This window comes from Sus scrofa, chromosome 18, assembly GCF_000003025.6.
Source record: "Sus scrofa isolate TJ Tabasco breed Duroc chromosome 18, Sscrofa11.1, whole genome shotgun sequence".
NCBI lineage: Eukaryota > Metazoa > Chordata > Mammalia > Artiodactyla > Suidae > Sus > Sus scrofa.
This window is the reverse complement of record NC_010460.4, coordinates 17,339,957-17,356,006: the sequence shown is the minus strand read 5'-3', so window position 1 is coordinate 17,356,006 and position 16,050 is coordinate 17,339,957. Positions and strand designations below refer to the sequence as shown.

The window sequence follows — 16,050 nt, the reverse complement described above, 5'->3', positions numbered from 1 at the left end:
AATGTCTGCTGTTAGAAAGATAACAGTCATATTGGATTAGGGGCCCCGCCACCTCTCCTAATGATTTATCTGAACTAATTACATCCGCAAGGGCCTTGGTTCCAAGTCAGGCCACATTTTGAGGCACTGGGGTTTAGGACTTCAACATGTGAATTTGAGGGACGGGCACTTGATTCAACCCGTAGCGGTGGGAATGTGCTGACAGCAGCAGCCAGACAGGTTCGAGGACTAGGGAAGACTCAGAGGTCCGAAGTGACGGGTGCTTGCAAAGCTATCGTTTATTAGAGCCACAACATCAAAGGCGCGATGTCATCACAGCCAAAGGCTGCTCACGGCAAGGGGTCTGGGGAAATCAAATCTCAGCGCCTGTTGCCTTGCTGTTAGGTTAGCAGCTGTGGCAGGAAGTGCTCTGTCTCAAATCCGGGACCGTGGATGTGCTCGGAGCACTTCTGAGCCCCCGCAGGAGCCTCCGCCTGGGTTTCGCATACCTGCTATAGGGCAGGCAGAGCCTCATACACAACCACCCCCGATGGCAGAGCCTCCGGGGCTCAGCCAGTCCAGGTGCAAACCATCAATCTCATTGCTACCAAAGCACGAAGCGGGCAGGCTGGTGCAAACCACCCCGGCCCCTCCGGGCGTTGCTAACCAAGCAACACTCCTAGTGGGTGTGCTTCACCGCCTTGACAGGGTCAGTTCTGAGCAGTTGCTGATTTCACAGGCACAGATCTGGCAAATCCCAGAGCTGCTGGAATTAAGCCCTCACAGCCCAGGGGCTGGAGGAGACCGCACAGGTGACCCTTTTCATTAGGTGTCACGTTCCCCGTTCCCCCTGCCACAGTTCAGTTTGTATGAAATTCACGTGGACTCAAGGACAAAAATCGGAGGCCGTTTGAGAGATCAGGTTAGTTCCCTTCCCTTTGCCATTGGCCTGGCTTGGGGGCTGGTGGTTTAAATCTGATTTTTGATGTGTTACTCTTTAGGTCTTCTGTAGCTCCAGCCACTGGAGTCTCGTCTTCACTTTTTGCTGCTTTCCTGAGTCACCAGCCAGGCATTTCGGGTCCGAAGTGCTGACAGAATCTGATGAATGGGGCAGAAGGCTCCATGCCTGACCCCTCGGCCTGTGCTGGCGGCCCCCCCGAGTGTCACAGGGAAACAGAGATGGAGGGGGCCCACGGGGGGTGAGCCCGGTGACAGGGGGTCACCAATGGCTTATCGACCATGGGCAGTTAGCTTCAGGGGACATCTGGAGCTGAGGGTGCCGAGAGTTCGGGCAGTGCTGGGAACTGGGAACACGGAGGTGTTGTATTCCTGGCCCTGCGGGCTAATGGTCTATGCAGGAGGTGGCATGTTAAGGGCCACTGCGGCTTATCTGGGCAGTGCGAGCCCCGTGTCTCAGGTCTGGGGGAACCAGAGAGTCCAGCAGATATCCACAGCTATTTCTTCCACACGATGGAGCAAGAACCAGCATTGGGAGTAAAGCCTGCGATGGGAAGTGGTAGTGGAACAAGACAGAGCAAGACAGCTGGCAAGGCTGATTGATGCTGAGGGTCTCCGTTTCTGGCCCACCAGGGACAGGGGTGCTCTGGAGCTTGGGGGCCTGCCTGGCTGAACCTGCACACATGGCACGGGGCCAAGGGAGAGGTGACAGAGGAGGGAGCCAGGCAGATGCTATAGTCAGCAAAGCAGGCCTGCTGAGACCCGGCAGAGCCGACCATGACCTCAGCGATGTTTCCTGACGGTGCTGAAAGCAACGCTAGAGGCACAAGGGGGAAGCACCCCAGTCCCGGGGGTGGGGTCTGCCTGGCCTTCCCCCACCTCCCAGATCTTCCAGCACATTCTTTTCTGTCTCTGCTTCATGGTCCCTTTAGCTCAGTCTTAATCTCACCAAGTTGGTTCCTGCTGACCCCGCCTCCAACCTGAACAGACACAAACCACACCATTTATGAATTTTAAGCTGTTTTCAGGAAGATCAAAGTCACACAAAAGGTATTAAAAAGGGGCTGGGAGGAGTTCCCTGGTGGCCTAGTGGTTAATGACTCAGCCTTGTCGCTTCTGTGGCTTGGGTTCAATCCCTGGCCTGGGAACTACTGCATGCACAGGCGCAGCCAAAAAAAAAAAAAAAAAGAGAGAGAGAGAGGGACTGAAAAAAATAGATTCAGGTGGCCCCTGTGCAATCTTATGTTTGGGCGTGCTGCGTTTGATGTGTGAAGGGTCTCCTGTGACGTGCGTCTGTGGATGGCGAGGCGTAGGAGTCTCAGGTTAGCAGCTTGGCAGTGGGTAGTGGTGATTATTTATGTGTTATATGCCTGCTTTGTAGTTTGGGGGCCTCTTGAGTAATCCATATGCTCATTTGCCTGTTTTATGTGACTTAAGAGCAAAGTTTTGTAATTTTAAACACATGTGGAGGCTAGAGTTCTGAAATCTTTGCGTTTGGAGGATTTTTGTTGTGTGTATGATGGATTTGAGGCCGAGACCTTACTTGGTTAAGGAGCTGCTGAGCTGGAATAGAGTCCCAGCTACATCCCTAAGAGAGCAAAAAGCTTCCCCGAGCCTCATTTCTCCATCTGTACAAGGAAGAGAACACGGAGCCTGTCTTCCAGGACTAAATGCAGTGGGTGTGTGATACGGAAAAGCCTTTCCAGCTGCAAAGTTGTACCTGAGTGCAGGGTCTTATCCTTACCATTGCAATTCAAAGTAAGATTGTTTCCATGGGACAGCAGAGCTTGCTTTTTGACAATTGGATTTACAGCGTAGTTTCCAGGAATGCATTCGTCTCCAAGCAGTCTTTGGCCAAAAGCAACACAACTTGACCCCGAGATAAAACGCAGTGTGGCAAAAGGCAGGAACTGCCCCGGCAGGTTTTCAAAGAAAAAGAAAACTCTCCCAGCTAGGATGCTCATCTCCCCCATCTGCAGAGAAGTCCTGGTGTTGGTGTTCCCTAGAGAAACCAAAAGGACAGGAAACACACGTGGGTGCTCATTTATGTATTTATATCAAGGAATTGGCTCATGCGATTGTGGAGGTTTGGCAAAGCCAAAATGTGCAGGGTGGGCTGGCAGGCTGGAGGCCCATGGCAGAGCCCACATGGTAGGTAGAGTCCGAAGGCTGTTGGCTGGCAGAAATTCCTCTTCACTGGGGGAGGTCAGTCTTTTTCTTTTTTTCTTTTAAAGAAGTTTTTATTAAAGTATAGCTGATTTACAGTGTTGTGCCAGTTTCTGCTGTACAGCGAAATGACCCAGTCATACATATGTATATATTCTTTTGTTTGTTTGTTTGTTTTGTCTTTTTGCTATTTCTTTGGGTCCCTCCCGCGGCATATGGGAGGTTCCCAGGCTAGGGGTCCAATTGGAGCTGTAGCCACCGGCCTACGCCAGAGCCACAGCAACGCGGGATCCGAGCCGCGTCTGCAACCTACACCACAGCTCTCGGCAACGCCGGATCGTTAACCCACTGAGCAAGGGCAGGGACCGAACCTGCAACCTCATGGTTCCTAGTTGGATTCGTTAACCACTGCGCCATGATGGGAACTCCTATATTTTTTTTTCTTATACTATCTTCCATTATGGTTTATCCCAAGAGACTGTATATGGTTCCCTGTGCTGTATAGTAGGACCTCATAGTATATCCATTCTATTTTTCTCTCTTTCTTTTTCCTTTCTTTCTTTCTTTTTTGGCTGCCCTATGGCATTTGGACTTCTTGGGCCAGGGATCAGATCTGAGCTGCAGTTGTGACCTAGCTGCAACTGCAGCAATGTCGGATCCTTTAACCTACTGTACTGGGTTGGGGATGGAACCTCTGTCCTGGTGCTGCAGAGATGCCATAACAGGAACTCCTATCCATTCTAAATGTAATAGTTTGCGTCTACTAACCCCAAACTCCCAATCTGTCCCGCTCCCTCCCCTTCCCCCTTGGCAACCACAAGTCTTTTCTCTATATCTGTGAGTCTGTTTCTGTTTTGTAGATAGGTTCATTTGTGCCATATATTAATTCCAGATATAAGTGGTATCATAGAGTATTTGTCTTTCTCTTTCTGACTTACTTCACTTAGTGTGAGAATCTCTAGTTGCATCCATGTTGCTGCAAATGGCATTATTTTGTTCTTCTTTATGGCTGAGCAGTATTCCATTGTATATATATATGTACCACATCTTCTTAATCCATTCATCTGTAGGTGGACACTTGGGTTGTTTCTATGTCGGCTATTGTGAATAGTGCTGCAATGAACATAGGTACATGTATCTTTTTGAATTATAGTTTGTCCAGGTATATGCCCAGGAGTGGGATTGCTGGATCATAGTAGTTCTGTATTAATTTTCTGAGGAACCTCCAGACTGTTTTCCATGTGGTTGTACCAATTTACATTAGTGATGTAGGAGGCTTCCCTTTTATCCACACCCTCTCCAGCACTTGTTATTTGTAGACTTATTAATAATGGCCATTCTGACCGGTGTGAGGTGGTACCTCATTGAGTTTTGATTTGCATTTCTCTAATAATTAGTGACATTAAACACTTTTTTATGTGCCTACTGGCTAGTCATACGTTTTCTTTGGAGAAAGGTCTATTTAGGTCTTTAGGTCTTCTGCCCATTTTTCCATTGTTTTTTGTATGTTTTTTTTTTAAATTTTTAAAATTTTTTTTACTTTTTTGTCTTTTTGCTATTTCTTTGGGCCGCTCCCGCGGCATATGGAGGTTCCCAGGCTAGGGGTCGAATCGGAGCTGCAGCCACCGGCCTACGTCAGAGCCACAGCAACTCCGGATCCAAGCCGCGTCTGCAACCTACGCCACAGCTCACGGCAACGCCGGATCCCCAACCCACTGAGCAAGGGCAGGGACCGAACCCGCAACCTCATGGTTCCTAGTCGGATTCATTAACCACTGCGCCACGACGGAAACTCCTGTTTGTTTTGTTTTATTTGTTTGTTTGAGTCGTATGAGTTGTTTGTATGTATTTTGGAGATTAAGCTCTTGATGGTTACATCATTTGCAACTATTTTCTCCCATTCCATAGGTTGTCATTTCATTTTTTTTTTTTTATGGTTTCCTTTGCTGTGAAAAAGCTTCTATGTTTGATTAGGTCCCCTTTTAAAATATTTGTTTTTATTTCTATTGCCTTGGGAGGGAGGTCAGTCTTTTTCTGTTGGGTCTTCACCTGATTGGATGAGGCCCACCCACACTATGGAGGGCAATCTGTTTTCCTCAAAGTCTGTTGATTTATGTGTTAATCTCATCTACCCATTCTCACCCCCAAGGGATGAGTGTCCTCTACACTTTGGGGACAGAAGACAGGGGACTCTTGCTTGAGAAATCTAAAGGATGCAGGGTAGGTAGTGATGACCAGCTGCTTTGAAGGCAGAACAAAGGAGAGGTGGCTTCATTAGGGGCTTCCTGCACTCCTTTAGTGTGTTGGTGTGAAGAACATGAGACCAGTTGGAGCCTCAAATGCAGGGGAGATGCCTGGGCTCCTCTGAGTTCTGCTAAGAGGAGGGTCTGGGGGAGACAGGCCTAAAGAATCTTCTGCAGATAGAACCTGGGGACATCTTCAGATGCCCAGGGGGTGAGGGGGGAGCAAGAGACAGCGTGTGTTGGCTGTCCCTAAGAGCCCTGGTACTCTAGATGCCTACACTCTGGGAGACCCTCGCGGGTGCTCATGAAAGTCACCTTGACATGTCTCTGGGCTCAAAGACCGTGACGCCTGTACCAGTGAGAACTCTCCAGCCACCTTCTCTTGCTCCTTTATTCTCGGACCTGAAGGGGTCAGGAACCAGGGTTGGCAAAATGGGAGAGGAGGGGCAAGAGCAGAGAGGGAAGCGGAGGGCGGAGGCCCACCTTGTTCCCCACTGGGTGGCTTGACTGCTGCCGGCCTGAGTGGCACTGGGGGGAGTGGCTTGATTCTGTAAACATCTCCCTGCCACCTGTCAGCCGCCCACATGGCAGAGTGTATTTCCCCACCCCACTGGTATTGGGCTTGGCCTTGAGATTTGCCAGTGGGATGTTAGTGGAAGACACATGAGTAAAGGTGTGCAACTGGGACTTCGCTCTTGCAGGTCTACCCTCATCAAGAGAACACGGCCCAGGTGGAGTGTACTTCCTGAAGAATGAAACATGTGGAACAGTCTTGAACATAACTCACAGCCTGGAGCAAGCCCCACTGAGATCAGCAGAGCCTCCCCAGACTTAGGCTAGAAACAGGTGCTTATTTCCATGTGTCACTGAGCTTTGGGGCGGTTTATTGCGCGGCGTTATTATGACAATAATTGATAAAAGGCATCACCAAGTAAAGTTGAGAATCGTGATGATTATACTAAGACAGACATAACTTAGTGACTGGAGGATATTTTTTCTTGACTAGAACTGCCTAGATTTCATTCCAGGCTGGGGGAAGAACATGCCTGACCTAATAAACTTAAATGAACATTAATAGACAACAGTAAAGTTGCTTTCTGATTATACCCACGAGCCCTGCTTGTTCAATTCAGCAGTCACACATGCTCCCATAAACACTATATAATAATGCTATATATGTTTATGAATTTATGCAAATATCGTGTATTCTGCAAATTGCCCTTTTCACTCACAGTTAGGCTCTTGAGGTTGCTCTGGGCTTAGGTGAAAGGAGCTGAGCTTGGTTCAGTCCAGCTGCCGTTCCTTCTTTGACCCGTTCGATCCAGTCCTCATTTGGGGCTGTGGTATTTCTCCTCTGCACGTGACTTTTCTCTGCAGTCCCCATTTTTATGTATTTATTTTATTCTTTAAATCAGCACTGGTACCTGGCCCCTGGCGGAGAAGGAAAGAGAAGGGAAGTAACGTTTATGAAGTGCCTACTGCATGCAGGCCCTGAACTGGTACTTTATATGCACTATGGCATTTGGTGCCCACAGGACCCCTTTGGGGTAGCTCTTATTCTTCCCGTTTTATGGATGTGGAGCCTGGGGCTTGGAGAGATGAGCCATTTACTTGAGGCCACATAAGCAGAAAGTCTGTGCTTCTAATGATGGCCCTGCATCTGTTCTTGTTAGTGGAACGGCTGTCCTTCAGGCCCACGTCATTGCCCTCTGAGTCCCCTCTGCAATGTCAGGGCGTTTGCATAGGGCAGGGTCGGCCTCTGGTCCAGTGTCCGATTCACCTGCTCCCTCAGGTGGGAAGGCCCACCCTCACTGGGACCACAGACCCCCGGGAACAAGCCTTACCCTTTTTCCCCTGTACTGCATGGCAGGATTCAGTGTATGATGAGGAAGCCGACACACAAGTGTCTCCAAGGGGAGAGGAGCTGCTCCCTCGCTCTGGAGCCAGCAGGCCCCATGGTGCATGCAGAAGCTTTTGCGGGCCCTGGGGGAGTGAATGATAGGCAAGGCAGGAGAGGAGGAGGGGGCAGAGCAGGATAACAGCTGCTCCTGGTGGCTCTGAGTCACGTTCAGAGCCTAAATTAGCCTTGTTCTTTTCCAGATCCTCTGTGCTCTTGCTGCAGGCTGCCTGGCTGCCTCCTCTCCTAGGCGTTGTTTTGTCTCTTTCCCTCCTTTCCAGTCTTCCCTCTTAGGTTCTTTCACTAGAGCTGGTTTGTGAGAGGCTAGATGGAGTGGCCTAAATGTGGGCTGAAAGATGGGGTGGGCGATGCTCAAATTTCTCTCTTGTCTCTTCCTGTCCCTAGGAAGTTTTACCATTAGCGATTAATTCTTTTGCTAGAATGCAACGTGAAGTCTTATCAGCGAAATTAATCAGATTTCCCCCGGAAGATAGTGTATTTGAAAAGCACACACAAAATTCTCGTATAATTCTGCTCTTATGTGGGGTAGTTCTTGCCTCCTGCCCATCTCCCCTCCTTTCCCTCCTTAGATGGCTACACTGATGGAGGAAGGGAGCATCAGGACTCTTGAGTTGAGAGAGGTCAAGGAGGGGCTTCATCAGAGGGAGCCAGCAGAGAAGGCAAATTGGCCATTGGGACAGGCCTGCCCATGGCCAGCTCTGCTGTGGCCTCGGAGCTGGAAAGCCCAGTTCTGAGCTCCGGCTCTCGCGGAGACTTGGTGCAGGGCCTGGAGAGAGTTACTTCTTTCTGGACTCTCTGTTTCCTTTCACGGAAAGCAAAGATCGAAGAAGATGATTTCTAAGATCCTTCTTGTCTGATCACACAGTGAGTCTCTTAAGTTTTCTCTGCAGATTCTGCACTGCAGAACAGTTTTCTTGGTCTCGATGTTTTGCTGTCAGCATTGTGGCTCTTTATGCTGAAAACTAATATGTGCCCCACAGTTGATCCTAAAACAAGGCAAGACAACAAGCCATGCTTTTCTTAACTCTGCAGACAACAGAGGTGACCTGGGAAGGGATTGCTACAAGGTCATTGGATGGAGCTGAACTTTGCCCTGAAGTGCAGGGTGATGGATGCACTCCAGGGGTGGGGTGGGGGCAGCTTTGGTGCACCCTCGAGTCTACAAGGCCCAAACAGGCTTGTAACAGTTTGACTTTCCCCTTGCCTGGCTAGTCATTCTTTAGCCCTTCTGCAGATTTAATCTGATCAGAGACCCTTTGTCTGACTTCAGACCCAGTTGCCGAGCAGCATAAAGGCACTTCCCATCATTTCAGCCTGAGTTTTCTTTGGAATCTTTTCAAAATAGCTCATTCTTTCATGGTGTGTGTTGCCTTTATACTTGTTTTTTTTTTTGTTGTCCCCCCCCCCTTTTTTTTAGGACCGCATATGGAAATTCCCTGGCTGGGGATTGAATCAGAACTGCAGCTGCTGGCCTACACCACAGCCACAGCAGCTCAGGATCCGAGCTGCATCTGGTACCTACATCACCCTTGTTGAGGCTGCATCTCTTCGAGAGTTCTAGCTTTATGTAGGGATCTTAGTTCCAACTTCCTGCCTTGTACTGTAGAAATCTCACTTCCAGTGCTTGGATACAGGACACTCCTGGTTACTCAGATGAACAGTGCAGTCTAACCTGGGGCAGACTAAATGCCTTCGATTAACGGGGGGCAGCAGTAATGTCAGCACAGACTCCTACTTTGGACTTCTGGCGCTGGCGAATCCACTCTTACTTTTTCTCAGCTACACTTAACATATTTTTTTTGTTATGTTTTCCCAGTATATCTCATTTTTATTTTTTTTTTAATGATTTTTATTTTTTCCATTATAGTTGGTTTACAGTGTTCTGTCAATTTCTACCATATAGCAAAGTGACCCGTCTCTCTCACACACACACACGCATATATATATATACATTGTTTTTCTCACATTATCCTCCATCATGTTCCATCATAAGTGACTAGATATAGTTCCCAGTGCTATACAGCAGGATCTCATTGCTTATCGATTCCAGATGCAATAGTTTGCATCGATCAACCCCAGACTCCTAGGCCATCCGACCCCCTCCCCGTCCCCCTTGGCAACCTACGAGTCTGTTCTCCAAGTCCGTGAGTTTCTTTTCTGTTATTTTTTCCAGTGGTTCTAGGAGTTTTTAGGTGAGTTTCGTCCTTATCTTGCTGGACTCTGAATCTCCTAGGTCCTCCTTTTTATCGACTAGGAATTGTGCTTTTCGAACAAGAGAGAGGAAGGGATGGGAGGGCCGGCATTGGTTAAGTTGTTAGTAGCCTTTTTGGAACAGGTGAATATCGTCTATCCCAGTGGGCTTTATTCTTTGACTTAAAAGAATTTGGACAAACAATTGTGTCTTGCAGCACATTTTTGAGTTCCCATGTGAACAATTTCAAAATAAGTGGAAATAATTGCAAAAGATATCATTTCCAGTGTGTTTGAAATATTTTCATTAAAAAATACAACTGTTATATCACTTTTTAAAATGTTAGTGATTTAAGGGAGTTTCCGTCGTGGTGCAGTGGTTAACGAATCCGACTAGGAACCATGAGGTTGTGGGTTCGATCCCTGGCCTTGCTCAGTGGGTTGAGGATCTGGCGTTGCTGTGAGCTGTGGTGTAGGTCACAGACACGGCTCGTATCCCAAGTTGCTGTGGCTGTGGCGTAGGCCGGCATTTACAGCTCCGATTTGACCCCTAGCATGGGAACTTCCATATGCCGCGGGAGTGGCCCAAAAAATGGCAAAAAGACAAAAAAAAAAAAAAAATAAAGATACATTAAAAAAAATGTTAGTGATTTGATACTTATTTATTTTAAAAAGCACATACAACCTCTTTTTAATTTTTCTTTAATTATTTTTTTGGCCATGCCTGTGGCATGCAGAAGTTCCCAGGCCAGTGATCAAACCTATGCTACAGCAGTGACAATGCTGAGTCCTTAACCACGAGGCTAACCAGGAAACTCCCGCAACTTTAAAATTTTTACTTATTTATTTATCGGCTGCCGCACAGCATATGGAGTTCCCAGGCCAGGGATTAGATCCAAGCTACAGTTGTGACCTTTGTTGCAGCTGTGGCTATGCTGACTCCTTAACCCACTGTGTTGGGTCAGAGTTTGAACCTGCATCCCAGTGCTGCACAGACCCTGCTGATTCTGATGTGTCATAGCAGGAACTCCGCGCAACTTTTATTTTTTTTATTTTTTTATTTTTTTATTTTCCCACTGTACAGCAAGGGGGTCAGGTCATCCTTAGACGCAACTTTTAAATTTATTTTTTCTTTTTACGGATGCAGCTGAGGCATATGGAAGTTCCTGGGCTAGGGTTCGAAATGGAGCTAGCCCAAGCTGCATCTGTGACCTAAACTGCACCTTATGGCAACGCTGGATCCTAAGCCCACTGAACAAGTCCAGGGATCGAACCCAAATCCTTATGGAGATTACATCGAGTCCTTAACTGAGCCACAGTGGGAACTCCCACAGGACTTTTAAAATGTTTGAAACTACATCATTTTCTCTTTAAATTCATTTTTTTCTGTACCACATTTAAATAATTTTATTGGAGTTCCCGTCGTGGCACAGTGGAAACGGATCTGACCAGGAACCATGAGGTTGCGGGTTCAATCCCTGGCCTCACTCAGTGGGTTAAGGATCTGGGGTTGCCCTGAGCTGTGGTGTAGGTCACAGATGTGGCTCGGATCCCGCGTTGCTGTGGCTGTGGTGTAGGCTGGTGGCTACAGCTCCAATTCAACCCCTAGCCTGGGAACCTCCATATGCCACAGGTGCAGCTCTAGAAAAGACAAAAAAAAAAAAAAAAAAATATGATGTAATGTTTTTACATCATTAAATTTAAAAGTATTTTGTGAACCATCCACTTATACTTCTCAGCAACACAAATACGTTTATAAAGTTAAATTTTATTTCTTATGATCATAAGTCCTAATGTGTTGAACATGTTTCTTCTGGAGTGAGTTATTTTTGCAATTATTATGAATATGCTATGGATCAAAAAACATAAATATGTTATAAAGTTCGATAAATAAATAAATACTGGGAAATGGAAATATTTCATGAGGTGTATGGGACTGAGCCACTAAGTCAAGTGTCCCTGGGAACATATTACTGTTGCTTGAATGAGACAGGGTCAGTATATTTGGCTCTTACTTTTAATGTTTATGCATGTAAGCACCAGACAACTTTGTTCACAGCAAGAAGAGGATGGGAAAAGGAAGGTGTTTTGTTCTACCCATTATCACAGTCTTTAACTTTTTTCCAATTTTTTAAGCCAAAAAATCACATGGGGCCTAGCATCAAAAATAGTGTTTCAGGAGTTCCCGTCGTGGCGCAGTGGTTAACGAATCCGACTAGGAACCATGAGGTCGCGGGTTCGATCCCTGCCCTTGCTCGGTGGGTTGACGATCCGGCGTTGCTGTGAGCTGTGGTGTGGGTTGCAGACGCGGCTCGGATTCTGCGTTGCTGTGGCTCTGACATAGGCTGGCAGCTACAGCTCCGATTCGAGCCCTAGCTTGGAAACCTCCATATGCCACGGGAGCGGCCCAAGAAATGGCAGAAAGACAAAAAAAAAAAAAAAAAAGTGTTTCAGGGACTTCCTTGGTGGCCTATAGCATTACTGCATGGCATTGTCACTGCAGTGGCTCTGGTTTGATCCTGGGCCCTGGAACTTATGTATGCTGCAGCCATGGCCAACCAAAAAAAAAAAATTATGTTTCAAAACCTATCAGTTAACAGTTTGAATAGGTTCTCCTCCAATTTTCTAGCAAAGAACTGAAAAATCATGACTTGCAAAAAGTGACTCCATCACTTATTTTCTCACCATGTGAACCACTGTTTCAAACTGGCTCTTTAGTTTGGTGGCCCAGAGGTTTTCATGCCTGGAATCAAGCAGGCCACTAAGTTTCTGGGAGGGTGGGAGGCGTGCTTTTCTTTTGTATAAGGGGAGGCCTCTACCACAGGTGCTTTCAGGTAGATCAGCTTTCTGGGGCGGGCATGTGGAAGTTGAGGATCTGGAATGGAAATCAGGTTCCCTTGAGGTCGCCAGGCCTGAGCACTCCCTGGAAAAGTTTTCTGGACCCGCAGTCATTTGTGTGAGGGGGGCTTCCTGGAAGAAGAAGGCCTTGCAGCTGGATGGTAAGCTGCAGCTCGGGACCGCATCTGTGTCCAGACAGTGCTTAGGAAGTTCAAGGTGGGCAATAGCCAGCTAACCTGCACTGTGCGCTTCCTGTCGCATGGACACCTTAGCGGTGTGGTGGGGGTCGACACAAATAACAGTCAGTCCCCAGGTAACTCCCTGAGGTGTTCGTTCTCATTTAACTCTATGGCCCAGGCGAGGTGCTGAAGACTAGAGGGGCAGAGAACTTGCTGTGGGTGCCTGAGCCATAAGTAGTTGAACTGGGGCCTGGGCCCCAAAGAGCTTGTCTAATATCAAAGCAGCAACATGAGGCCTTAGGGTGGCCCCCTGGTTTCCCCTCCCCTTCTCTCCAGTCAAGGAGACAAGAGAAGAAATTGCTTCTTGGATAATTAAAAATAATAGAATGGTAGCGTTGGAAATGGCTTTTTTTTTTTTTTTTTTTCCTAATGAGCAACCTGCTATGGGCTGAGTGAGCTTTTCTCAGTCCTAGTACCTCATGTGTAAATTGGGGATGTGATGATGCTGCTGATGGTGGTGATGATAACGATGTGACAGTGATGATGTGATGATGATGGTGACAATATTACTGCAGTGATTTCGTAGCCAGTACCTGCTGTTGCTGAATACTTAGCTCATTCTAGCTCTTTCTTGAGTTTAGGCAAAAATCTGTCTTCCATCGCCTCATCTCCAAAACATTTTCCTCAGGACAAGCTTTCGGCTATTTGATCTTTAAATACCTCTTCCTTTGTTGTCTCTTCCCTAGGATAAATGTCCTGAGTTCTCTGTTGAAATGGAATTTATAATTTTAAGACTCCTTATTTTCCTGGTCACTCTCCTCTGGATAGATTCTCATTTGTCAAAATGACTTTTAAAATATGGTACCCAGATATTATCACCATATTCCAGATATGGTTTGACCAGGGCAGAATGCTGTGAAATTGCTCTTTCCCTGGATCTTTAGATGTCATCTAACATTTAATGGTTTTTCCTGAGCATCCTCACTGTTGACTAAGTAAACTTCTATTAAGTCAGCATCCACAGATTATGAGGCAAGTCTGCTGCAGACCCCATCTCCCGTCCCGTCCTGCCACTTTGCAGCGGACAGTTTGTAACCTTGAACCTCTGTGAAATTCCATCTTGTGGACCACAGTCCATTTTCTCGCATGTCAAAGTGATTTTTTTTTTCTTTTTTAGGGTTGCACCTGCACCATAGGGAAGTTCCCAGGCTAGGGATCGAATTGAAGGTCCAGCTGCTGCCTACACCACAGCTCACGGCAACACCGGATCCCCGACCCACTGAGCGAGGCCAGCGATCAAACCTGCATCCTCATGGATACTAGTTGGACTTGTTTCTGCTGCGCCATGACGGGCATCCATCAAAGTGGTTTTGAATCCCAATTCTGTTTATTAAGGAGGAGAGCAGAACGTTTGATAGTGTAAGGGAGACAGGATGGTTTAGGAGGAAGGGCGGTGAATGAATGGTGTTGCAGACATCCAAGCCAGTCAGGTCATCGCTCTTTGAGGTTCTTTTGGGTTGATATCAGATCCCTTCTATCATTTCTTTTTAGTTTTTAAGTTTTGGCCATATACCCAAAGCGTATGGAAGTTCCCAGGCCAGGGTTCAAACCTGAGCCACAGCAGCGACCTGAGCCGCTGCAGTGACAACGCTGGATCCTTAACCTGCTGCACCACCCGAGAACGCCGTCACGGCTGTTATTTAGAGAGAGGATACTAAACCCTCCCTGCTAAACCCACTCTTGTAAGCTTCATGGTATCACAGCTCCTTGTCCCTTGGAATTCTTCTCTGCACCTAGCCTGCTCGGAGTAGAGGAAGCAACACTTGAGCAGAGGCTTCAGCTAACATCCTGCCCCTGGACCGTGTACCCCCATTAAGGAACTTCAGATGTTAAATAACCTCCCCTGGGCTATGCACGGATAACTGTGCTACAGGTGACTGTGGGGGTTGATTTTATGTGTCAACTGAATGGGGCCAGAGAGTGCCCAGATATTTTGTTAAACAGTTATGTCTGGGCGTGTCCATGAGGGTATTTCTGGATGAGATTAACTTTTTTTTTGCATTAAAAAAATTGAGGTATTATTGATTTACAGTGTGTGTTAGTTTCTGGTGTGCAGCAGAGTGATTCAGTTATACATATATATTCTGTGTATTCTTTCTCATATTCTCTTCCATTATGGTTTATTATAGGACATTGAATGCAGTTTCCTATGTGATACAGTAGGTCCTATTGTTTATTGTATGTGCAGTAGTTTGTATCCGCCAATCCCAGACTCCTTATTTATCCCTCCCACCCCCCTGGATGCGATGAACACTGGAGTTAGTGGACTGAGTAGAGCAGGTTGCCCTCCCTAAGGTGGGTGGGCCTCCTCCAACCTGCTGAAGATCTGAGTAGAGCAAAAAGGTTGCCTAAGAGGGATCTGCTGCCTGTTTGAACTGAGACATTGTTTTTTGTTCCCTGTCTTCACACTGGAACTGAAGAATGGGCTCCTCTTGGGTCTTGAAGCTCCTATTTTTGTCGTTGTTGTTCTTTTTCTTTTTCTTTTTGGGGCTGCTCCTATGGCATATGGAGGTTGCCAGGCTAGGGGTTGAATTGGAGCTACAGCTGCCAGCCTCCACCACAGCCACAGCAACGCAGGATCCAATTTGTGTCTGCAACCCACACCACAGCTCACGGCCACACCAGATCCTTAACCCACTGAACGAGGCCAAGGATCAAACCTGCAACCTCTTGGTTACTAGTCGTATTCGTTTCCACTGCGCCACAATGGGAACTCCAGAGCTGCTTGGTTTTTGACTGGAACTTACACCAATGGGATGGATGCGCTGGGCTCCAGTTTGCCTATAGGTCTTGGGACCTCTCTGCCTCCATAACTGTGTGGCCAATTCCTTGTGATAAATCTCTTCCATCTCTAAGTGTGCATCTATCTCCTACGGGTTCTGCTTCTCTGGAGAACCTAATACAGGCACATAGGTACTGCCTTTGTGCAGAGTATTGTGGGGTAAGGTAGATGAAGTGTAGCAGATTGAGAGATGGGTGCCTGGGTTCTCTTCCCAACGACTGCTGCCAACTGGCTCTGCATGGCACAGAGGGGTCCTGTGAGCATCACCATGGTCACACAGAGAGGTCCCATCTGGGAGCCCATCTGTTCTGGAACAGGACTGTACCCACCCCACAGTGTCACGTGGCGTAGCTTAAGAGCTAGACTTCTCTGGGGGGGAGGGTGGAAAAGGGGAGCTTACAAGGCAGGATCAGCCCCTCATCACTCCTCCAAAGAGCCACACCAGGATGGGCCTTGCGATAGAAGGACCTTACTGCTCTGCCTCCCTTCGAGAGTGACCTGATAGCAGGAGAGGGAGCCCTCGCTCTGGCGGAGGGCGTCTGGGTTCCAGTTCAGCTGTTGCTAGAAGTTTCCTGCTCAGCGCCTGGAGACCTGGGGCCCATGGGGAGTGGCAGCTCCTTTGCAGAGGGTTGGGGGCAGGAGGTTACCTACTGTCCCCCTGTCCCCATGAGAGGTGGGCTTGGGTGCAGCACGTCACACTGGGAGAAGTCGAGGGAGGGGCTCTTCCAGCTGGCTCGG

At 47.7% G+C, this 16,050-nt stretch overlaps 1 long non-coding RNA gene across 1 annotated transcript; it reads left to right on the top strand.

Annotated features, from left to right (window-relative positions):
* LOC110257603 lies at window positions 265-6,430 on the top strand. Its single transcript, XR_002340460.1, has 2 exons — window positions 265-901; window positions 6,047-6,430. It is a non-coding gene; the product is annotated as an uncharacterized LOC110257603 (long non-coding RNA).